This window comes from Pristiophorus japonicus, chromosome 2, assembly GCF_044704955.1.
Source record: "Pristiophorus japonicus isolate sPriJap1 chromosome 2, sPriJap1.hap1, whole genome shotgun sequence".
In the NCBI taxonomy this organism is placed as follows: domain Eukaryota; kingdom Metazoa; phylum Chordata; class Chondrichthyes; family Pristiophoridae; genus Pristiophorus; species Pristiophorus japonicus.
In genome coordinates this window covers 227,590,206-227,614,718 of record NC_091978.1, presented here as the reverse complement: position 1 = coordinate 227,614,718, position 24,513 = coordinate 227,590,206, and positions in this window count along the sequence as shown.

The window sequence follows — 24,513 nt, the reverse complement described above, 5'->3', positions numbered from 1 at the left end:
CAGCCAGACCTCCTTGTTGACTACTTTTTAGCCCTCATTTCCTCTACCCTTCAAATTCACTTTCTACATTTTTGCTTTCCAATTCCAGTTTTACTCCCCTCCCTACTGAATCTATTCTCTCAATCAAAATCACTAAAGCAGATTATCTGGTCATTATCATGTTGATGTTTGTGGGAGCCTGCTGTGCGTAAATTGGCTGCTGTGTTTCCTACATTACAACAGTGACTACACTTCAAAAAGTACTTCATTTGCTGTAAAGCGCTTTGGGATGTCCATTGGTCGTGAAAGGCGCTATATTAATGCAAGTCTTTTTTTCTTTTTGTTAGGCAAGTGAATATGGATCAATGGAGTTGAGGTACAGATCAGTCATGCTCTGATTGAAAGGCAGAACAGGCTTGAGGGTAACTAAGTGGCCTACTCCTGTTCGTGTAAATCCCATGAATTCTCATCTCTGTAGAGGCAGTTGCACTTCTTCCTTCGGCACTCTAAACGTTTGCCTAACCAAGCTATCTTACCATAGCAACCAGACTTTGTTACCATGGTAACAGGCCTTTCTCACAAGTACAATGGCTTTAGTTTGAACTCACTGCATGTTTCCTTATGTAGAAGTAATAACTCGTGATTTAAACTTTAGAAGCAATTAAGTAATGTTCTACCACACATTCATAGTTTATTAATTAATTTTAAAAAACAGTTGGTTAAAGTGTTTAGATTAGGGAAATCTGTGACAATCATAGGTGAGGCAGTGTCTTCTTTGCCTCGCCTAACAAGCCCCCACTAGCAGCAGTGTGGCACTAGGTTGAATATGTAAGCAAAAATTCAAACATGTTAAAATAATGAAGTTGTTTTTGATATCAGCTACAGATGGCTGCCAGCAGGCAGTGTTATTAAGTTCAACTTTGCTTGCCAAGTAACTACTAGTGCATAAAGAAGTCATTATGTTATGATTAAGAATTCTCTTGCTGAATGTGAAACCCACCGACACAAACAAAACAGAAAAAAAATAAACATCAAGAAAGTTTTTCAATAAAAGTTCTTTTGAAAATTAGGTGGCTCAGTGGCATCACACATTGAAACACTCACAAGTGACCACATTCCCTTTTTGCTACTGTGGAGAGATACCAAGCAGAAGCCAGATGTTCCTCCCAAAGTAACGAAGGTAGAATCAGTCATTCACTGGCTACTCTTGAACATCTCCTAGTGGCCATCTTAAGAAGAACATTGGCAGAAGCCTGAAAGCAGGCCACCAGCCTCTCCTTTTTTTTGCCACAAATGGCTGTTGTTAAAGGAACACTAACACCATGGGGAGAAAAAGGATCAGGAGCTCACTGCAGTTAGAGAAAATTGAAACTTGTTTCATGAATTCAGTAAATAAAAAAATAAAATGAAGAATAGGATAACATCTAGATTTAATGATGTATGGTGCTTACAACTGCATTCTCTAACGCCCAAATGTCTAGCCTTTGGCTGTCCATGAACCACAATACCTCTTCAGCTGTTGATTTGCTGAACCATTCCTTCATCTCCACTTTCGATGTCCTCATCTCCAACAAAACAGTTGCCGTCACCCATCCAGTCATTCCTCAGGTGCAACCCCCATCTTCGCTGTCTCAAGTTCAAAGGACACAAACTTGAACGTACGTAATGCACGAATGTCTTTGCTATTCATTGCTAGATCTGACTTGACCACACCGCATCTCTGTCTCCTTAACGAAACTTCCCAGGATCATCCTGGAGGGCAAAGATAAACCCATCTCCTCTATCCCCTTCACCCTCAGCTCTAAGAACAAGTGCAAGGTGTTGTGTATGTATAATGTATGTACTGTAACATTAGACCACTGAATGTATCTTCACACTGTATACACCATACCTGTACCACCAGAGGGTGCTACTGGTGAAGACCTAAGGGTCACCTGCACACTGCAGGTAACCAAGTATAAAAGGGAGCTCACCTCATTGTGTCCTCACTCAGGGAGCTACATTAAATGGACTTAGGTCACAACAGTTCAAGTACATTACCCTACCTCATGGAATCATTACTAGAGTGCTTGCATATATAACAACTGGCGACAAGATTACGAATTTTCACATGCAACACGGCTAACCTAAACAACTTTCAACAATTCACTGATGGAGAAGATTGGGATGCCTTTGTGGAAAGGCTCGAACACTTCTTCATCGCAAACTGACTGGAGACACACCGACCTCGCTGGCTGATAAGCGCTGAGCTATCCTGCTCAGCAGTTGTGGGCCCACTGTCCATGGCCTCGTCAGGGACCTGCTAGCCCCAGAGAAGATGACAACCAAAACGTACGCGGAACTCATAACAATAATGCAGGGACAGCTCAAACCTAAAGAGAGCATCCTCACAGCCAGACACCGGTTCTACACCCACCGGCGGCCTGAAGGCCAAGAAATTACAAAATATGCTGCAGACCTGAGACGATTGGCTGCACCGTGTGATTTTGGCGACCACCTCACCGAAGCACTGAGGGACATCTTTGTTGTTGGAATTGGCCACGAGGGCCTCCTCCACAGGCTGCTCTCTGCGGACACCACGGTCTGCAGAAGACAATTAAAGTGAGCCAGGCGTTCATGATTTCAGCCTGCAATTCCAAGAGGATGATGACTCTAACCTGACAAGTACAGTGAACCGAATGGCACCTTTCAGAGGCAAGGCTGCTACCCTGAGTCCCGCAACCCTGAGTCCGCCACATGGGGCCAACCATGCTAGCGCTGTGGAGGAAACCACAGGGCCCACCAGTGCTGATACAAAGACTATACCTGCAAAGGCTGCAACACTAAAGGTCACCTTCAGTGAATGTGTAGAAGAAACTTTACTCACTGAGTTGCTGAAGAATTGGCCGATCACCCGGGCTCCAGCGCTGATGAAGATGAAGAGAGAGTCTATGAAGCGGCTCAGCCCCTGGAAGAGGTGTATGGAGTGTATACCTGCTCCACAGAGAGTTTCCCGTGAAAAATGGAAGTAGAAATCAACAGTGTTCCAGTCTCAATGGAGGTCGACACAGGGGTGAGCCAATCGCTGATGAATCAGATGGCCTTCGAGAAACTCTGGGACAATCCTGCTGAACGACCCCAAATGCTCCCAATCCAGGCGAGGCTGCTCACTTACACAAAAGACACCATCCCAATCGTTGGCACTGTGGATGTCCAGGTGTCCCATGGCGGTGCGATGCACAAGCTACCTTTGTGGATCGTTGCTGGGGATGGTCCAACGCTGCTGGGAAAAAGATGGATGAAGCAAATCCAAATCTGTTGGAGCTGGGAAAGCCTCCAGGCCCCGGCAATCGACGTCTTACACGGCCCCAAATTTGGATCCATCACAGCACCTGAAAATTCTACCGTCCAACTCGACTGTGTGGCGACGACACAGACCGCACAACTCAACGGTGAGATGATCAAACCCAAACGTCCAGACCTCACCTTCTGGGCTCCAGTGGCAGGACTCCGAGGGAAGAAGATCAGCGCAGAAGGTAGATTCATGGCTTCCGTGACAGAACCTGGGGAGAAAAGGATCACCGCAGCCTACCTCGTGGAGAGAAAGAAGATGGCGCCCGCACCATGAGGTGAAGCACCTGAAATCAAGATGGCCGCGACCAGACCACGAGGGGCAGCATTGTGGGAGCAACACGTGATGCCGAGCAGCGAACTGGATTGGGGTAAAGATTGTAAGGCCCTTTTAAAGGAGACCGGCAACCCAGAACAATTAAAGGAACAGTTCCACTCTTTGCACAGCGATGCCGGTGGCACTAATGAAAAAGATGTAATTAACAAATGCAAGTACAGGCAACTCTCGATTATCCGGGTTCCTCGGGGATTGGGCTATGCCGGGTAAACAATTTCTCCGTTAGATCGAGTTGACATTACAGTTAATGCTTACAGTACTGCAGGTGTGCTCTAACCAATAGCTGTAGCGTATCTTCTAATCCTTAAATTCTAGTCCTCTAGATCTAAAGACCATTAGGCTTGTTGATTACTTCCTGTAACTGTTCATGGCATTTTAATGAATTATGAGAGACAGTGGACATGTGTGCGAGCAGCAGCAGGAGTTGAGGCAAGGCAGAGCGCTTAAAAGCAGCACGGCAAGTGCAGGCTCGACAGAGGCAGTGAACCTGTGTGTGAGCAACAGCGAGGCGAGGCAGAGCGCTTAAAAGCAAGGCTCAACAGGCAACGTTCGAAAGGAACATCAGAGTTTCAAAGTGACGTCACATACATGGAATTTAAATGCTGTTACAACGGCTTCCCGTTGCATCCGTGTGCGGATAATCAAGAGTTGCCTGTATACAAATGTACCGTTGAACAGCAATGCTGGTGATACTAATGAAAAAGATGTAACAAACAAATGCAGGTATCTAAATGTAACCTTGCATCGAGATGCTGATAGTACACAGAAAAGTGATGTAATTGACAAATACAAAAGTGTAAAGACAAATAACAATGTCGAGTCGGTTGATTGCGGTTGAGGCCAATGTATCATGAATGCTAATGATGAAATGAGATGTGGTGCCGGGTTCTACATGCACGCCGACAAAGCCAAAGGCAACCTCCCGTGAGAAGCACCCAGGTCCAGCGGGCTACCCGGTCATGTAGCCTACGCCTCCGGGACCAATGTGATGTGCTAGGGAGGGTGGCCACACACACAGTGGGAGCATACCCACTGCAGGGCCAGCGATCAATGGACGGCACAGGCACCACCACTGGCACCCTGCCCCATATCAGCCCTACCCCCCTGGCCACCAGGGCCAGCACCGGGGGCAAGAGGCCAGCACCCTCCAGCCCTCCCGACGTGACCTGGGATGACCAGACTCCCACCACCACTGAAGGGCAGCAGGGAGATCCTGCAGCCCTCAAAGAAGGACAGGGAGGCCACACATTCCTGTGGCTCTGCCCACCACTAGGCAACGGCAAACGCCCTGAGACCCAGCCAAGGGAGTGATTCGAGTCCACCCAGCTGACAGGGGGCACAGTCCGGTTGCTCCAGAACAAGCGTCCTTACCCACCTGCACCCATACCCCAGGGGCAAGACTGTAATACCACGTATGTACCTTACCTGTAAAATGTACTTGTTCCACTACTGCTGAACCCAAAAACAGCGATATAACCAATCCGATTCGTTATACTCTATACATGTACGCCAATGCAGATGTCGAGTCACACACATGGTCTATGCATGGGGGGGAAAATGGATGTATGTAGCCATGGACACACATGGATCACACCCAGAACCCACACAACCCTCACTACAACCTCCGACTGTCCACTGCTGACCATTTCCCAATGTCGTAGCAATAAGGACTTTGGGGTCCACAGGGAAAGAGCCATTCCCAAGCAAAGACAAAGTGCAATAAAGTCGAGGGCAATAAAGTCGAGGGCCAGAGCACTTAGTGCAAAAGCCAGTGGCACAAGACTTAGGGGGAAGTGTTGTTGTGTATGTATAATGTATGAACTGTAACATTAGACTACTGAATGTATCTTGACACTGTATACCAGAGGGTGCTACTGGTGGAGACCTAAGGGTCACCTGCACACTGCAGGTAACCAAGTATAAAAGGGAGCTCACCTCATTGTGTCCTCACTCAGCTACAATAAATGGACTAAGGTCAAGTACAATACCCTACCTCGTGGAGTCATTACTAGAGTGCTTGCAGATATAACACAAGGGACTCGTGAATTTCATTGTCACCAATATTGAGATCATCCATTCAGCTGCTTCCCGAATTCCTTGACCACCAAGGAAAGCTCGCCTGACCACTCCTACTCTAGCCCTGAATGCATGTGCCTGTTTAATTTCTCCCTCAGGCTCCGCAATGTGGTTTCCAAACTCATCTCATCCAAAAGACCCAACTCCTGCTGCACCAACCACATTCCTACTAAACTCCTGACCACCCAAATTCCTCTCCTGAGCCACACTTCCCCTCCTTTCAATACCAATATCATCACCCCCTTTTCAAAAAACACACCCTCTCCTCTCTGTCCTTGCTTCAACTTTCCTTTCCTCATAAGTTTATGAATGTGTATTCGCATGTCTCAGTTCCATGCCCTTTCTGTAACTCCCTCTTTGAATCACTCGAATCAGATTACCACCCTTTCCACAGCACCAAACGGTCCTAAGCAACATCACGAACAACATTCTTTGTAACTGTGGCCTTGATACATTAACTTTTCTCGACCTTTTGAATCTCTCTGCAGCCTTTCCATTGAGTGACTATGCCATTCTCTTCCAATGCCTCTCCGTTGTCCTGCTTGGTGGAATTGCTTTAACTTGGTTCCACTCTGATAATAGCAATAGCATCTGTAGCAATGGCTTCTCCTCCCATCCCAGCATCACTAACTCAGGAGTCCCTCAAGGATCCAGCTCTGGCCCCCTCATCTCCATCTACATGCTGCACATTGGAAACATTATCCACAGACATGGGGTTAATTTCCATCTGCATGCTGTTGGTACTCACCGTCTGTCTCAGCCCCTCCAATTTCTCTGTGCTATCAGACTGTTGTTACCGGTGGAAATCATGCTGATGCAACAGATAAAGGAAAGCAACTGAATTTCATTCTTAACATTTAAAAATTTTCTTTCAGGTTTGGTGTAACACTTTAGCAATATTTGATCAAATATGAATAAGTTAAAAAAGTTAGAATACATGTCTAGAATATGTTTGTCTCTATCTTCATACCAAGCTCTTAGCCAGCAATCAAAGCAATGATTTTTAAAACCTGATTTTTAAAACCTCAAAACAAGTTTGTTTTCATTTTTCATTGAAGTATGATCAAAGTTGGAATTTTCATGATCGGAGACAGCTGGTGTTATAAATGTACTACACCCGTCTACCGGTTTTAAAGGAAATAAAAATCAGGCGGTTTCTTTAATGGCTGGCTGATCTGCAACAGCAGTGTTACACCCAGGCAGCAATCTGAAAATCTGCCCCTCAGTGTCAATATGGTGATCAGTTATTACACTAGAAGTTGTAGAGTAAAACTTCTTCTACTCTGCACAATATTTATGTCTCTATGTGTCTAGACACAGTACATGGTTGCCATGCAACAGCAGTGTTACAATCTGCATATTAATTAATCACAGGGATATGCTTGACCAGAAATAATTGGAACAACCCTTGAAATAATAGATTATGGAGAGCTGGGTGGCACAGTGGGTTAGAACAGCATCTTTTCATTTTTCAGAGTGGATTAGAAAGTCAGTTTCAGTATTTGCGTTTTCTCTTTTCAGAGCAAATTTTGCAACTTTGATTAACAGGAAATGTGGTAATACAGCAACCGTATCATTTTTGGAGTGACTAAAATGCCATCACTTGTAAGTTACATGGGGATTTTCCTGATCTGCCGTGAAATATTGGCAGAAACCTCAGAGAAATGTGGTAAACGGCTGTACATGCCTTCTCCAGGGTTACCACCGATCTTCTGCCAATGTTCCAATGGAAGATTGGGAACACCCATAGAAACCTGCCCTCATCAGTTTCAAATATTACTGAAAACTCTATTTAGTACAAGCTGCAAGTATAGAATCTAACAAAATGACTAACTCTATCATTGTTAATAATTTGATGGATGAGTTCGTTTTTCCATCCTTCTGTCAGCATCGAGACTGCCCTGGTTAATGTCACCAGTGGTATCCTCTGTGACTGTCTCCTCAAACTTTTCATTACATTCAGCGTGGTCAGCCATGCAAATTTCTTCCATTGCTTCCGCTCTGTGACCCAGCTTAGTGGGTTTTACCCACATGGTTCCATTCTACCAGTCCCAACAGAATAATCACAGCCTTAGTGCTGTTGCAAATGCCATTTAGACTTTAGAGCAGTTGATCAATTGTTCAGTTTATATGCTTGAGACTTGCACCAATGTTCCAAGTCGAGAACTTATATATATATATATATATATATATAGGCATTCTTAAAGTAAGACAAACTTAGCGACAACTTACCCCTCCATACCAAACAATATAAACTATAGTTATTAAAACATAGACAAGATCAATGTTCTAGTTACACTGATGAATATCATATACCAAATTGCATAAATGAGAACGAATGTATAATTAGAAGACCTGTGATAGTCAGTTAAATATTCATGTCTGACGAAGGGTCATCGACCCGAAAGGTTCACTCTGCTTCCTCTCCACAGATGCTACCTGACCTGCTGAGATTTCCAGCATTTTCTGTTTTTATTCCAGATTCCAGAATCCGCAGTATTTTGCTTTTGAAATATTCATGTCTGCCACTTTAATATAAATTAATTCCATTATCACTGATATTGAGGACCTCATTTAGGCTTGTGTTTGAATTTATAAGACAGATTGAAATGGTGTGAAAGCAAACTATTTGAACAGCACTCTCTCTCTCTCTCTCTCTATATATTATACATATATAAAAGTTGGAATTGTGTATTTTCTCCATTTTTCCTAGTCCGTATCCCATTTATTCGATTTTTGTTTTTTACCCTTGGTTCCAATTCTAACTTACTCCACTAGAAAATACTATACCTCACGGCGTCAGACTTAGACAATCCTATATTTTCTCTCACCCTGGCCATTCCCCCAGTACAGCACTGAACTTCGCTCCCTTAAGTCCAAGGGACGCAGATTTGAAAGGATATGGCGGACAACTGGTTTAGCCATTCACCGCCAGATCTGTCTGGACTACATAAAGCATTATCGGGTCCTGCTCTCGTCTGCCAAAATCACTCACTATTCCAAAATCATTCTGGAATGTAAAGATAAACCCCGGCTTCTGTTTTCCACTGCTAACCATCTTTTTAAACCCCTCTCCCCAGTCCCCACCCTCACCTCCAACAATAAGTGTGAGGAGCTCATGGACTTATTTGTCTCGAAGATTGAGACCATCCAATCGGCCGCCTCTTCCCCTTCCTTCCCCTAGCCCACCGAGCCAAACTTCCTCCAAGGATCCCCCCTGCCCTAGCCCTGAACTCTCATCTTTCTCCAGTTTCTCTCCGAGCTCCCCTCATGACCTTTCCAAGCTCATCCTGTCCATGAGACCCACTGACCCTATTCCCACCAAACTGCTGACCACCCAACTTCCTTTTCTGGCTCCCATGTTTGCTGACATTGTTAATGGTTCTCTCCTCGGGTACTGTCCCCCTCTCCCTCAAATCTGCCATCATCACCCCTCCTCAAAAAAACAACACTTGACCCTGTTATGTATTGAACCCCTTGTAACCTGCATCACACCTGACCACAAGAGGGCCTACCTGTTGGAGTCCCAAGGGATCCCAGCATCCCTTAGGAGCACAGTATATAAGCAGGCCACCCAGGAGGTACCTGCACTCTGGAACCTTAATAAAGGAGCTAAGGTCTCACTTGCTCATTACACACAGTACTCAGTCTGACCATTTATTATGAGTGTAACAATTGGCGACAAGGTAACGAACAACCACGCGAAAATGCGGCATCCTGGAAAAGTTCTCAGAGGGTGACGATTGGGAGGCCTTCGTGGAGAGACTCGCCCAATACTTCGTGGCCAACGAGCTGGAAGGGGACGAGAATGCGACCAAACGAAGGGCGATCCTCCTAACTGTCTGTGGGGCAACAACCTATGGCCTCATGAAGAATCTCCTGGCTCCGGCAAAACCAACAAAGAAATCCTACGAAGAACTGTGTACGCTGGTCCGGGAGCACCTAAATCCTAAGGAAAGCGTTTTGATGGCGAGATATCGGTTCTACACTTGTCAGCGATCGGAGGGGCAGGAAGTGGGGAGCTACGTCGCCGAACTAAGGCGCCTTGCAGTACATTGTCAGTTTGAGGGATTCCTAGAACAAATGCTCAGAGACTTTTTTGTACTGGGCATCGGACATGAGACAATCCTTCGCAAACTGTTGACTGTAGAAACTCCGAATCTGAGTAAAGCCATAACGATAGACCAGCGACAACATCAATTAGATTTCGCAGAACAAAGAAGTTTCGGCCAGTATTGTGCATAAATTGATGTCGGTTTTGAGCAGAAATGTACAGAGCAGAACATACACGCCGGCTGCTGTGGCCCGACCTCAATTGACCCAGAGTCCGCCATCATCTGTTAATGCGAGGCAGTTAACACCCTGTTGGCGCTGCAGAGATGATCATCGGCCCCATCAATGCCACTTTAAGCACTAACTAGTTGAGTGGACAAGGGAGAACCAGTGGATGTGATGTATTTGGACTTTCAAAAGGTTTTTGACAAGGTCCCACACAAGAGATTGGTGTGCAAAATTAAAACACATGGTATTGGGGGTAATGTATTGACGTGGATAGAGAACTGGTTGGCAGACAGGAAGCAGAGAGTCGGGATAAACGGGACCTTTTCAGAATGGCAGGCAGTGTTTAGTGGGGTGCCGCAGGGCTCAGTGCTGGAACCTCAGCTATTTACAATATACATTAATGATTTAGATGAAGGAATAGGGTGTAATATCTCCAAGTTTGCAGATGACACTTAACTGGGTGGCGGTGTGAGCTGTGAGGAGGATGCTAAGAGGCTGCAGGGTGACTTGGAGAGGTTAGGTGAGTGGGCAAATGCATGGCAGATGCAGTATAATGTGGATAAATGTGAGGTTATCCACTTTGGTGGCAAAAACACAAAGGCAGAATATCATTTGAATGGCGGCAGATTAGGAAAAGGGGAGGTGCAACGAGACCTGGGTGTCATGGTACATCAGTCATTGAAAGTTGGCATGCAGGTACAGCAGGCGGTGAAGAAGGCAAATGGTACGTTGGCCTTCATAGCTAGGGGATTTGAGTATAGGAGCAGGGAGATCTTACTGCAGTTGTACAGGGCCCTGGAATATTGTGTTCAGTTTTGGTCTCCTTATCTGAGGAAGGATGTTCTTGCTATTGAGGGAGTGCAGCGAAGGTTCACCAGACTGATTCCCGGGATGGCTGGACTGACATATGAGGAGAGACTGGATCGACTGGGCCTTTATTCACTGGTTTAGAAGGATGAGAGGAGATCTCATAGAAACATATAAAATTCTGACGGGCCTGGACAGGTTAGATGCAGGAAGAATGTTCCCAATGTTGGGAAGTCCAGAACCAGGGGACATAGGCTAAGGATAAAGGGTAAGCCATTTAGGACTGAGATGAGGAGAAACTTCTTCACTCAGAGAGTTGTTAACCTGTGGAATTCCCTGCCGCAGAGAGTTGTTGATGCCAGTTCATTGGATATATTCAAGAGGGAGTTAGATATGGCCCTTACGGCTAAAGGGATCAAGGGGTATGGAGAGAAAGCAGGAAAGGGGTACTTAGCTGAATGATCAGCCATGATCTTATTGAATGGTGGTGCAGGCTCGAAGGGCCGAATGGCCTACTCCTGCACCTATTTTCTATATTTCTATGTTTCTATGCGTGCAATGGCTGCAGAATAATGGGACACCTTCAACGAACGTGCAGGCGAGCTGCAAACCCTGCAAACCACCACGTTGCAGAGGAAGATCGATCCACAGTGGGTCAGACGGAATTGGAAACTCGTACGGAGGAGGCAGAGGTGTACGGGGTACACACGTTCATGACAAAATGCCCACCAATAACGTTGATAGTTGAACTGAACAGTATTCCTGTGTCTATGGAGCTGGACACGGGGGCAAGTCAGTCCATAATGAGTAAAATGGCCTTCGACAGCTGTGGGGAAAGAAGGTACACAGGCCCAAGCTCAGCCCCATTCACACCAAACTAAGGACTTACACAGAGGAACTAATCCCTGTAATTGGCAGTGCTGAAGTCTAAGTCTCCTATGACGGAGCAGTACACGAACTCCCACTGTGGATTATGCCAGGGGATGGCCCCACGTTGTCTTGGCAGAAGCTGGCTGGGGAAAATCCACTGGAACTGGGACGACATCCGAGGGCTTTCGTCCGTCGCGGCACCGCATGTACCCAGGTTCTAAGCAAGTTCCCATCGTTATTCAAGCCAGGCATTGGAAGCTTCTCGGGGGCGAAAGTGCAGATCCATTTGGTTCCCGGTACATGACCCATCCACCACAAGGCTCGGGCAGTACCGTACATGATGCGTGAAAAAGTGGAAATCGAGCTGGACAGGCTGCAACGCGAAGACATCATCGCGCGAGTGGAATTCAACGACTGGGCCAGTCCAATTGTTTTGGTACTCAAGGAGGACGGTACGGTTAGAATTTGCGGGGACTATAAAGTAACGATTAACCATTTTTCGCTGCAGGACCAGTACCCGCTACCCAAGGTAGACGACCTATTCGCGAATCTGGCTGGCGGGAAGACATTCACCAAGCTGGACCTGACCTCAGCCTACATGACACAGGAGCTGGAGGAGTCTTCAAAAGGCCTCACCTGCATCAACATGCACAAAGTTCTGTTTATCTACAACCGGTGCCCATTCGGGACTCGGTCAGTCGCAATTATCTTTCAGCGAAACATGGAGAGCCTGCTAACGTCGGTTTCTTGCACAGTGGTCTTCCAGGACGACATACTGGTTACAGGTCGGGACACTATGGAGCACTTGAAGAATCTGGAGGAGGTTCTTAGTCGTTTGGATCGCGTGGGGCTCAGGTTGAAACGCTCGAAGTGTGTTTTCCTGGCACAGGACATCGAATTCTTAGGAAGGAGAATTGCAGCAGAATGCATCAGACCCACCGACGCCAAGACGGAGGCCATCAAGAAAGCGATGTGACCACAGAACTACTTTGGTAATTTCCTACCTGGGTTAAGCACCCTGCTCGAACCCCTATATGCGCTACTGCGCAAGGGAGATGACTGGATATGGGGGAATTCACAAGAGGCTGCCTTTAAGAAAGCCAGAAACTTATTGTGTTCTAACAAACTGCTTGTCCTGTATAATCCATGTAAACGATTGGTGTTAGCTTGCGATGCATCGTCATACGGGGTCGGGTGTGTGTTACAACAGGCTAATGAATCGGGAATTTTGCAACCAGTTGCGTATGCATCCCGAAGTTTGTCCAAGGCCGAAAGGGCCTACAGCATGGTTGAAAAAGAGGCTCTGACATGCGTTTATGGGGTAAAATAAATGCACCAGTACTTATTTGGCCTGAAGTTCGAGATTGAAACTGACCACAAGCCGTTCATATCGCTATTCTCGGAGAGCAAATGGATTAATACCAATGCCTCTGCCCGCATACAAAGATGGGTGCTCACGCTGTCGGCATACAACTATGTAATCCGCCACAGACCGGCACAGGGAACTGCGCAGATGCTCTCAGTCGGCTACCATTGCCCACCACCGGGGTGGAAATGGCACAGCCAGCGGACTTGCTCATGGTCATGGAGACATTTGAGAACGAGAAATCCCCTGTTACAGCCCACCAGACCAGGACCTGCACCAGCCAGAATTCTTTACTGTCCCTATTAAAAAAAACTGTGTCCTCCATAGGAGCTGGTCCAGTGTCCCAGTGGAGATGCAGGAAGCAATTAAGTCATTCCACAGACGTAAAGATGAGCTGTCCCTGCAGGCGGACTGTCTTTTGTGGGGCAATCGCGTTGTCTTGCCCTAGAACGGCAGAGACACATTAATTTGTGAACTGCACAACACCTACCCAGGTATTGTGATGATGAAAGCCATAGCCAGATCCCACGTGTGGTGGCCTGGCATCGACTCAGATTTAGAATCATGTGTGCGCCAGTGCAACACTTGCTCTTAGTTGAGCAATGCACCCAGAGAAGCACTGCTAAGTTTGTGGTCCTGGCCATCCAATCCATGGTCGAGGATCCATGTAGACTATGCAGGCCCATTCCTAGGCAAAATGTTTTTGGTTGTCGTGGACGCTTATTCAAAGTGGATTGAATGTGCAATAATGTCTGTAAGCACATCCACGGCCACCATTGAAAGTCTACGAGCTATGTTTGCCACGCACGGCTTGCCTGATGTCCTAGTCAGCGACAATGGGCCGTGCTTCACCAGTGCTGAATTCAAAGAATTCGTGACCCGCAACGGGATCAAACATGTCACATCTGACCCGTTGAAGCCCGCATCCAAAGGCCAGGCAGAACGGGCAGTTCAGACCATCAAGCAAAGCTTGAAATGCGTGTCGGAAGGCTCCCTGCAGACCCGGTTGTCCCGAGTACTGCTCAGCTACCGCACCAGACCCCACTCACTCACCGGGGTTCCCCCAGCTGAGCTGCTTATGAAAAGGGCGCTTAAAACAAGGCTCTCTCTTGTCCACCCTGATCTACATGATCGAGGACAAGCAGCATCAAAAAAATTTTGTACCATGACCGCGTAAATTTGTCATGCGGTATTGAGATCAATGATCCTGTGTTGGTGCTCAATTATGGACATGGTCCCAAATGGCTCGCTGGCACAGTCACAGCCAAAGAGGGGAGTAGGGTATTTCAGGTCAAACTGACCAATGGACAAATGCACAGAAAACACTTAGACCAAATCAAATTGCGGTTCACCAACAGCTACAAGTAACCTGACGAGGACACCACCAACTTTGACCTTCCAACACACACACAAGTGGCAACTGATATCACAGCTGACCACAAAACCGAATTCATCATCCCCAGTAGCCTGGCAAGGCTGGCTGCCCAACAGCTCAATGAAAAACTGACCAACCCACCCACACCAGCATTTGTACCGAGACAATCGACAAGTGAGCGTAAAGCCCCAGATTGTCTCACTTTGTAAATAAGTGTACTGTTGACTTCACGGGGGAGTGATGTTATGTATTTAACCCCTTGTAACTTGCATTACACCTGACCACCAGAGGGCCTACCTGTTGGAGTCCCAAGGGATCCCGGCATCCCTTGGGAGCACAGTATATAAGCAGGCCACCCACGAGGTACCTGCACTCTGGAACCTTAATAAAGGAGCTAAGGTCACACTTGCTCATTACACACAGTACTCAGTCTGACCATTATGAATGTAACAGACCCTTCCATCCTTGCAAACTACTGCCCCATCTCCAACCTCCCTTCTATCTCAAATCCTTGAATGTGTTGTCGTCTCCTAAATCCATGCCCATCTTTACCACAATTCCATGTTTGAATCCCTCCAATCCGGTTTCCGCGCCTGCTACAGTACTGAAATGGCTCTCATCTAAATCACAAATGACATCCTTTGTGAATGTGACAAAGGCAAATTATCTCTTCTTGCCCTTCTTGACCTGTCTGCAGCCTTTGACACAGTTGACCACTCTATCCTTCTCCAACGCCTCTCCACCGTTGTCCAGCTGGGTGGAACTGCACTTGCCTGGTTCCATTATTATCCATCTAATCATTGTCAGAAAATCACCTATAACAGCTTCTCTTCCCACCCCCATATCATTACCTTTGGTGTCCCCCAAGGATCCATCCTTTGGCCCTCCCTATTTCTCATCTACATGTTGCCCCTTGGCGACATCATCCGAAAACACAGCTTCAGTTTCCATATGTACGCTGATGATACCCAGCTCTACCTCACTACCACTTCTCTCGACCCCTCCACCATCTCTAAATTGTCAGACTGCTTGTCTGACATCCAGTCCTGGATGAGCAGAAATTTTCTCCAATTGAATATTGGGAACGCCGAAGCCATTGTTTTTGGTCCCTGCCACAAACTCCATTCCCTAGGCACTGACTCAATCCCTCTCCCCAACTTCTGTCTGAGGCTGAATCAGACTGTTCACAAGCTTGGTGTCATATTTGACCCTGAAATGAGCTTTCGACAATATATCTGCAGCATAACTAAGACCGCCTATTTCCACCTCCGTATCATTGCCCGTCTCTGCCCTTGCCTCAGCTCATCTGCTTCTGAAGCCCTCACCCATGCCTTTGTTACCTCTAGACTTGATTATTCCAATGCACTCCTGGCTGGCCTCCCACATTCTACCCGACGTAAACTAGAGGTGATCTAAAACTCAGCTGCCCATGCCCTAACTCGCACCAAGTCCCACTCACCCATCACTCCTGTGCTCGCTGAACTACATTGGCTTCCGGTTAAGCCAGGCCTCAATTTCAAAATTCTCATCCTTATTTTCCAATTCTTCCATGGCCTCGCCCCTCCTTACATTTATACTCTCCTCCAGCCCCACAACTCCACCCCCGCCCACCCCTGAGATGTCTGTGCTCCTCTAATTCTGCCCTCTTGAGCATCTCTGATTATAATCGCTCAACCATTGGTGGCCGTGTCTTCTGTTGCCGAGACCCCAAGATCTGAAAATCCCTGCCTAAACCTCTCCGCCTCTCTACATCTCTTCCCTCCTTCCAGATGCTCCTTAAAACATACCTCTGTGACCTGCATTAATTTCTACTTATGCAGCTCGGTGTCAAATTTTTTATCCCATAATACTCCTGTGAAGTGCCTTGGGATGTTTCACTATGTTAAAGGCGCTATATAAATACAAGTTGTTGTATTGCATTGGGCTGAAATTGTATCATGCAATACTCATAATAGATTCAATTGAAATTCCTCTATCAGCTATTTTAACAAAGTCATTGGCCGGAATTTTCCCCGTAAAAAAGACAGATTTGGAGCATGGGGACAGTTAAAGTGTTAAAAATGGGATTCCTGACCTGATCCCACTTCCGATACGCTATTTCTGGTTTTGCCAGAGGCAGGATAGGGGGTGGGCAACCAACCTGCTCCCAGGGGACGTTATCTCAATTTAAATATTTTTCCCCATCCATTTTGAATTGAACTGTCTGTGGACGGGTTTCACACAATTTGTGAAACCTGGCAGTTAAACAGAGGTGGGGGGCTGGTGCATCCAGGATTTAAGTGGCTTTATGACGATCAGCTGGATCCAGGGTCCCGACCGTACCCACCCCCCCCACAATTGGAGACCTCCCAAGAGGCTTCCAATCACTCTCACCCCATGCTGCCTCCCCCACCCACCCCCCCTCGCCCCCCCCCATGATAAGAACTAAGAAATAGGAGCAGGAGTAGGCCACTTGGCCCCTCAAGCCTGCTCCATCATTTAATAAGACCATGGCTGATCTGATCATGGACTCAGCTCACTCCCTGCCTGCTCCCCATAACCCTTTATTCCCTTATCGCTCAAAAATCTGTCTATCTCCGCCTTTAATATATTCAATGACCCAGCTTCCGCAGCTCTCTCGGGCAGAGGATTCCATAGATTTACAACCCTCTGAGAGAAAAAATTCCTTCTCATCTCAGTTTTAAATAGGCGGCCCCTTATTCTGAGACTATGTCCCCTAGTTTTAGTTTCCCCTATGAGTGGTAATATCCTCTCTGCATCCACCTTGTCGAGCCCCCTCATTATTGTATAGGTTTCGATAAGATCACCTCTCATTCTTCTGAACTCCAGTGTGTATAGGCCCAACCTACTCAACCTATCTTCATAAGTCAACCCCCTCATCTCCGGAATCAACCTAGTGAACCTTCTCTGAACAGCCTCCAATGCAATTATATCCTTCCTTAAATATGGAGACCAAAACTGTGCGCAGTACTCTAGGTGTGGCCTCAACAATACCTTGTACAATTGTAGCAGGACTTCTCTGCTTTTATACTCTATACCCCTTGCAATAAAGGTCAACATTCGATTTGCCTTCCTGATTACTTGCTGTACCTTGTAAGTGGTTTTGCCCTTGGTGGTTTCGAATCACCCCCCTTACAACAGTTCTAGACCCCAGGAATTATAGTAGTGAACAGAATACTCAGTTATAGACAGATCTTTCGTTCTCAACCGTCACAATGCTTTTATTCGAGTTAACGCACACACCTACTTCCAGTAAAACACACCCTGGTAGCGTAAAACAAGCACAGTACGACACACAACACTGGCACGTCTGAACAGGTCCCTATCGCGAAGAACCACGACTAAAATACCCCTGCTCGGTTCAATAGTGCACCACAGAATCTGTCCAACAGACTGTGCATACGCCTATGATCCGCGCAGAACCTCCCCACTAAACCCCTAAGGCTTGGTTGGGACACATGACACCCCTTCACACTATGCGGTGGTGTAAAGGATGTGTGGGCTGGGATAATGCTCACCAGTTACCCCTTTAGCTTACTCGCTGCTTCTCCAGTTGAGGCATTTCTTCTGGTTCTGTACCAATCTGTGGTTTCCAAGTCCCGGTCTCAAGGTCAACTTCCTAGTCGAAATAGCGAGGCTATCTTTGTTCGTAGATGAAGGTTTCTTCTCTCCATCCCAGATGGAGTGCTCGGTCCTTGAATGCGTTGAATGAAACAAGCAAGCGTAGAAGAGGAGAGAGAGAAATGGCAGCAAACTGGCTTTCTCTTATACCTGAAAAATGCTTGCTGAATCCTCGTGCCAAAAACCAGTCCTTTGCCTGAGGCAGTCCAACTAAAGAGCAATGAATCACATCTTCGGCCTGTGCCTTTGTTACCGGGCTCTTCCTGGGGATAAAGGCTCCAACGAGTCTGGGTTGCCAAATAGCTTCCTTTGTCCTGAAGTTTCTGCGCTCCGGGCCTCTCAGTCATTTCGATGGCTTGACCACTGACCAGTTTACCTGATCTCTCACTGATGGGTTCCCATTACATGATAAAAGGGTCCTCCATCTGCTTTCAGCCATCCTAGACCATCCCCGCCCACCTGATGTGTATTCCTGTAGAACATGCCTGGGCCTGTCCCAGTCATGCTGCCAGCTCCTCTGTAGTAACAGAAAATATGGAAAAGCACTGTCCAAAACTTAAAGTCCAAAATCCTGAAGTCTGTGTCGATGTTTTCGCCAATGCTTACAGACCCCTCTTTGATATTTCAAGAATCGCTCTGGAATATCAAATGTCCGCTGGTGAAAAAACATCGTGGCCACCAACCAATCCTATATACTTTACTTTTAAACACCCTGAATACATCCTTTAAAATACAACACGAAACACATTCGTACAACATATTTACAGAGAAAAACATTCAGCTTCAACCTTTAACCAAGGCCTCCCACCGACTTCGGAACACTTTGCTTCGCCTTTTGCAAGACAACCGCAACAAATACATTACAATGAGAAACTGTGCAATTACAAGATTGAACGCAATTCTGGATCCACGGAGGAACTTCGACATTCAAACCAATGTCCCACCAGGGCGGGGAATTTATTCCTTTAATTTCCCCCACCCCGTGTTCCGGTTTGTCTGTTCCAATGTAAAATAATGTTTCTGCGAGAGCTCAACGGCTTTTATTAACGTTGTGAGGTGTTCAGGCAGAAAAGGAATCTTATATCCGAACTGTATGATGTACTGCTGCAGATTATGGATTGTGTCGTTCACCGTGATGTGTACCGTGGATGGCTCTGAGATTGGAAGGATGCGCTCCTGGGCCACTTGAACTTCGGTGTGGGGTTTGAAGCAGAAAGTCGTGTCGGTGACCGGACACTAAGTGTTGCAGTGCACCTGATACTGGTCCACGCTCATCGTGACGCAGTACTTCCCGTTGCCCGCATATGCTACCTGACCTGGGCCCTCACCTTCATGGTGCAATTAATAGGCTCTGCATTCTCTGATTCTAACCCACACTCTGGCCGATCAAACGCGTTCAAGTGCTGGGGACACAATATGACGTGTGCGCCCCTGCTCTGGCACTCCTCGAGGTCAGTGCCGGTCATGGCGTGCTCCCACTTTATTACAAACGGTGGGGCCCCATTGTACCGCACGTGTACCCCCTCCCATAAGGCGCCAATGTTTTCCACTCTCTATACCGGCGTTGGCTGTGGTGTCCCGCCCATCACCGGCATACGCAACACAATTCCCATAACTGAGTGGTTGGACCGACCGCAATCCAGTGGGTCTGGGTAGGCTTCGGAAGCTAAACGGAGCTGACACGGACTCATCGAATTATGATACGGGCTGAGCGCTGCGAGGTGCCACTTGCTGACCCACGATGGGACGCGACTTTTCTGGAGGTCCTCCAAATTACTGCGTCCCTCGCCTAGTAACCAGGCACCGTACAACACGCACACTTCGTTCATGGCTGCCTGTGCCGAGGCAGTCCTGTCCTCCTGTATTAATTCATTAACCATTTTAGCATGTGTCTCCAGCTCCGCGATGACCTCTTTTAAGTGAATAGTCATCGCCTGGTCCTCCTTTAGCTCTGACCCTACCACTTCGTTCCCCTTCCCCAGGATCTTCCACAGCTGGTCCTTCAAACCGCTAACCTGCATCTGCAGCTGCACGTCATCCATACTATTTACGAGGGATGTACCCACGCTAAACACCATAGCGACATCATTGAGCACCTCTGCCTCCCCAGACTAACGTTATCGTATCTTCCCATGACGTACAACTTTTCCCGACTCAGATCCCTGTAACTGAGTTCAAAGAACTGGCGGAACTTTTCTTTAATACAGCTGCTCAGTTTCTTTTGGGCACCACTTGGGCAGATGTACCCCGGTTAAGTTTAAAATAACCGACGCGACCGTGTAATGCACCCCCTGGAATAGAACCTTCCCGGTCGGGACTAAAACTAAACCATTCCCTGGGCCTGGTGTGGTGGCTGGACACCTAACTTCTGTCATCTGTACCGGTGGGGCTGTAGGCAGGAGCTTCCTCTTATGTGCGACAAGCTCCATGGAATTTATTGTGTTGGGAGGGTCTGGGATCACGCAGGAGTCCATACTCCGATTCCATCTGATCCCAGCCCCAGAATCCTGCCATTGCCACGAAAAGGCAATTGACACACCCGCTGGGTAGAACCATTCCGACCCCCACATACACACATAAATTCCCTGTTCCTCCTTCCACCACTTGTCCCAGCACACTTCCGCTCCCCCGTGTCCCCGTAATCGGTTGGTACGTATTGTTCCCTAGTCTCTCCCAGTCCGTTGTCTGGTTCCCCGTGTTCTGACTCAATTTCCTGAGCAACCAGCACCATCCCAGGGGAATGTGTCCCTTGCACTTCAAGCATGTGCGCTTGCCCTCGGTCACTCTAACCCGTGTGGCTGTGACCTTCAGTCTGGGACACGGTATGGAAGCCTCCTCGTATGTGAACCCGGCGAGGCTGGAGTATTTTGTCAAATTCGACCCTGGCCACCCTGGCCACCTTCCCTCGTGGAAGTTGGCTGCCATCCCATCCGTGCCCCCTGTCCTACCTCCCTGTGTCCACGTTCAGCGACTGATGAACCATGACACCCAGGTCTCGTCGCACCTCTCCTTTTCCTAATCTGCCGCCATTCAGATAATATTCTGCCTTAGTATTTTTGCCCTCAAAATGGATAACCTCACATTTATCCACATTATACTGCATCTGCCATGCATTTGCCCATTCACCTAACCTGTCCAAGTCAACCTGCAGCCTCTTAGCATCCTCCTCACAGCTCACACCACCACCCAGTTTCATGTCATCCGCAAACTTGGAGATATTACACTCAATTCCTTCATCTAAATCGTTAATGTATATTGTAAAGAGCTGGGGTCCCAGCACTGAGCCCTGCGGCACTCCACTAGTCACTGCCTGCCATTCTGAAAAGGGCCCGTTTATCCCGACTCTCTGCTTCCTATCTGCCAACCAGTTCTCTATCCATGTCAATACATTACCCCCAATACCATGCGCTTTGATTTTGCACACCAATCTCTTGTGCGGGAACTTGTCAAAAGCCTTTTGAAAGTCCAAATACACCACATCCACTTGTTCTCCCTTGTCCACTCTGCTAGTTACATCCTCAAAAAATTCCAGAAGATTCGTCAAGCATGATTTCCCTTTCATAAATCCATGCTGACTTGGTCTGATCCTGTCACTGCTTTCCAAATGCGCTGCTATGGGGCTTACCTTATCCACTATACTGTAAGGTCCCATATACAGTGGCTCAAACGTCCCTACACGAGCGTAATTTCAGACCGTCACCTGGTCCCCTACCTTCCACTCTTGTGTTCTCTGGGGTTTGAGCATCAACCAATTACTCCGGTGCTGCTTCCCCATGTTACTGGCTGCCTGCCAATGAATCTGCTTCAACCTCTCGTACAGATTCTTGGCAAACTTATTCTGGTTTACTTCTCTCACTTGACCTTCGGTGAGAACCGGTGTCAGAACATGAGTGGACGTGCGCATGACCCTCCCTGTCATGAGCCCATGCGGGGAGTACCCTGTGCTCCTGGAGAGGCTGGCTCGGACCCCCATCAAAACTAAAGGCAGGACCTCATCCCACTTTTTCTGGGACGGCCCTGTTTCCTTCCGCAGCCTTTCTTTGATGGTCCAATTATGTCGCTCCACAACCCCCGATGACTGTCAGTTGTGAGCCCCATGCCATTTACCCTCTATTCCAGAACCTTCAAGGTAGCCTTCAACGTAGCCCGTGAAGTGGCTCCATTAGTCGGATTCCACGATCTGTGGCAGTCCCCACCTGGAGAATACTTCCCTTACCAAAATCCTTGCCGTCGCCAACGTCGTGGCTGATCGGCAAGGGAGGGCTTCCACCCACCTAGCGAACACGTCTACCAGAACCAAACAGTACTTGTAACCCCCCTTTGTGGTGGGCAATGGCCCGATGTAATTGACCTGTACTGACTGCCATGGTCCCACTACCCTTCTCGTGTGCCCCATGGGAACCTTCCTACATTGCAGATCGGGGTTGTTCGCCGCGCACACCAGACAGTCTGCGCAAAAACCACGGACATCCTCCCACGGTTGCGGCCACCACACTGCCTGTTCTATCCTTTGCCAGGTAGTCTTCGGCCCTGGGCGACCCCGTCCTGGGCCCACATGGGCCAACTGGAGGAATTCCCTTTGGTGCGTCTCGGGAACTATCCACCGATCCCCCTTAAAGAGCATCCCCTCCTTTACGGTAATGCTCGCTACCCTGAACGGACCTTCTCGCCCTTAGCTAGCTGCTCCAGGATGACCTTGAGGACAGGATCCTGTGCCTGGCCTTGCCTCAAGTCCGGGGCCAGTGCTATCCCTGCACTCCCTGGTGTACCCCCTTTGTCCCGGATTGTTGCTACTGGGCTGGACCTGTATGGATCCCAAAAAACTCCTTCCCTGGCTCCCTCCTTTGGTAACCCGTCTGTCCTTTGGTTGCCTTCTCCTCTGGGCTCTGCCTTAGAGTGAGCCTTTACTTTGTGGATGCAATGATTTCCCGGGGTTCCCGTGGCCTCCAAGACCTTTCTCAGCAATGGTGCTGTTGCTAAGAGCTTCCCGTCTGCGGGTGTGAAACCACGAGGAGCCCAAATGGCCAAGTATTCGGTACACGAATTGCACGTAAACATGGAATCCGAGCAGATGGTGTATGGGGCCGGGAATTCGTCAGCACGGGTAACGACGTACACCACTGCAGACAGTTCAGCGTGCTGGGCGCTCAGGGTGTTCGGGAGTTTAATGGCCCTTGCTATCCCAACCGTAGGGTCATAAATCCTGCACGCAGTGAAATGCTCCCCGTTCACTACCGAACTAGACCCGGCGACGTAGATCTCGTGACCCGTTGGGTGTAACCCGGCCCGGAATCCTACGTCCACGCCCCATACCTCTTCCACCGTACACTTGTGGGCCATCCCTGGTTAGATCATGTTGGCGGCCCACTTGGGCTCACTCAGGCCTTGCACTCTCAGATGCATATGTGAGAGCAATAAACTCCAGCGGGCAATGCAAGCACTGCTCACCATACTGTCTTTTATCCTCCCATCTAATAACATCTGAGTGAGGGTGTGGTGGGTTAGAAGAACAATCTGGGACGATCCCGTAAAGAGCTGTGAGCGCTTAACGGCCCAATGCGTGGCTAGGAGATACCTCTCGCAATTGGAATATCCCCGTTCTACATCCGTGAGGACACCACGGGCCTCAGTTTGCCGTGCCACTCCTGGAGCAGCACCGTGCTCAAACTGTCTCCGCTGGCTGCTACTTCCAAAAGGTCCTCCCCACCATTAATCGCCCCTAATGCAGATGCCGTCTGCAGGTCTCCCTTGATGTGATTAAACGCTGCCGTGCAGTCTTCATCCCACTCCCATCCGACTCCCATGCAGAAGAGCCGAAGCAGAGGGCCTGCCGTGGTGGCATAATCCTCAATAAAATCCCTGCATTACCCCGTGAGCCCCAGGAAGGATCTCGCCCCCGTCACGGTCGTGGGGGCTGGTAAATCCAGTACCGCCTTTCATTTGGCCTCATCTATAGCCCTTTCCCAGCTCTCACGGGAATTTTACTTCCTTCTGACTGATCTGAGCTTTCTTAGGATTGACCTTGAACCCTGTCACTCTCAGCAGCTCCAGCAGCTCGGCCAGCAGCGGACCATGCTCCTCCCCCTCATCGGAGAACAAAAGTAAATCGTCCATGTTGTGTATGGAGGAAGAGTCAGACTGAACACTGTGAGCGCAAAGTAAAGTGTGATCTTAGTCTTTTATTGCAGGTCTCCAGAGTGCCTCTCCAACCTGTGAAGCCTTCTTAAATACCTCTGCTCCCAAGGGATTATGCGATTCCTTGGGACTCCGGGTAATGAGTCCTCTGATGGCTGTACAGAGTAAATACAAGTCCACATATATAACAACATTACCCCCCCCAAAATCAATAGTGTAACTATTTATAATGTGAGTCAATCTGGGGCCCTTCTTGCCCTGGTTGATCGTCTCAGTGTGAAAGCTGGTGTTGTTGAATCATTTGTTGGGCCCTGCTGCTGTGCAGCTGGCCTTGCT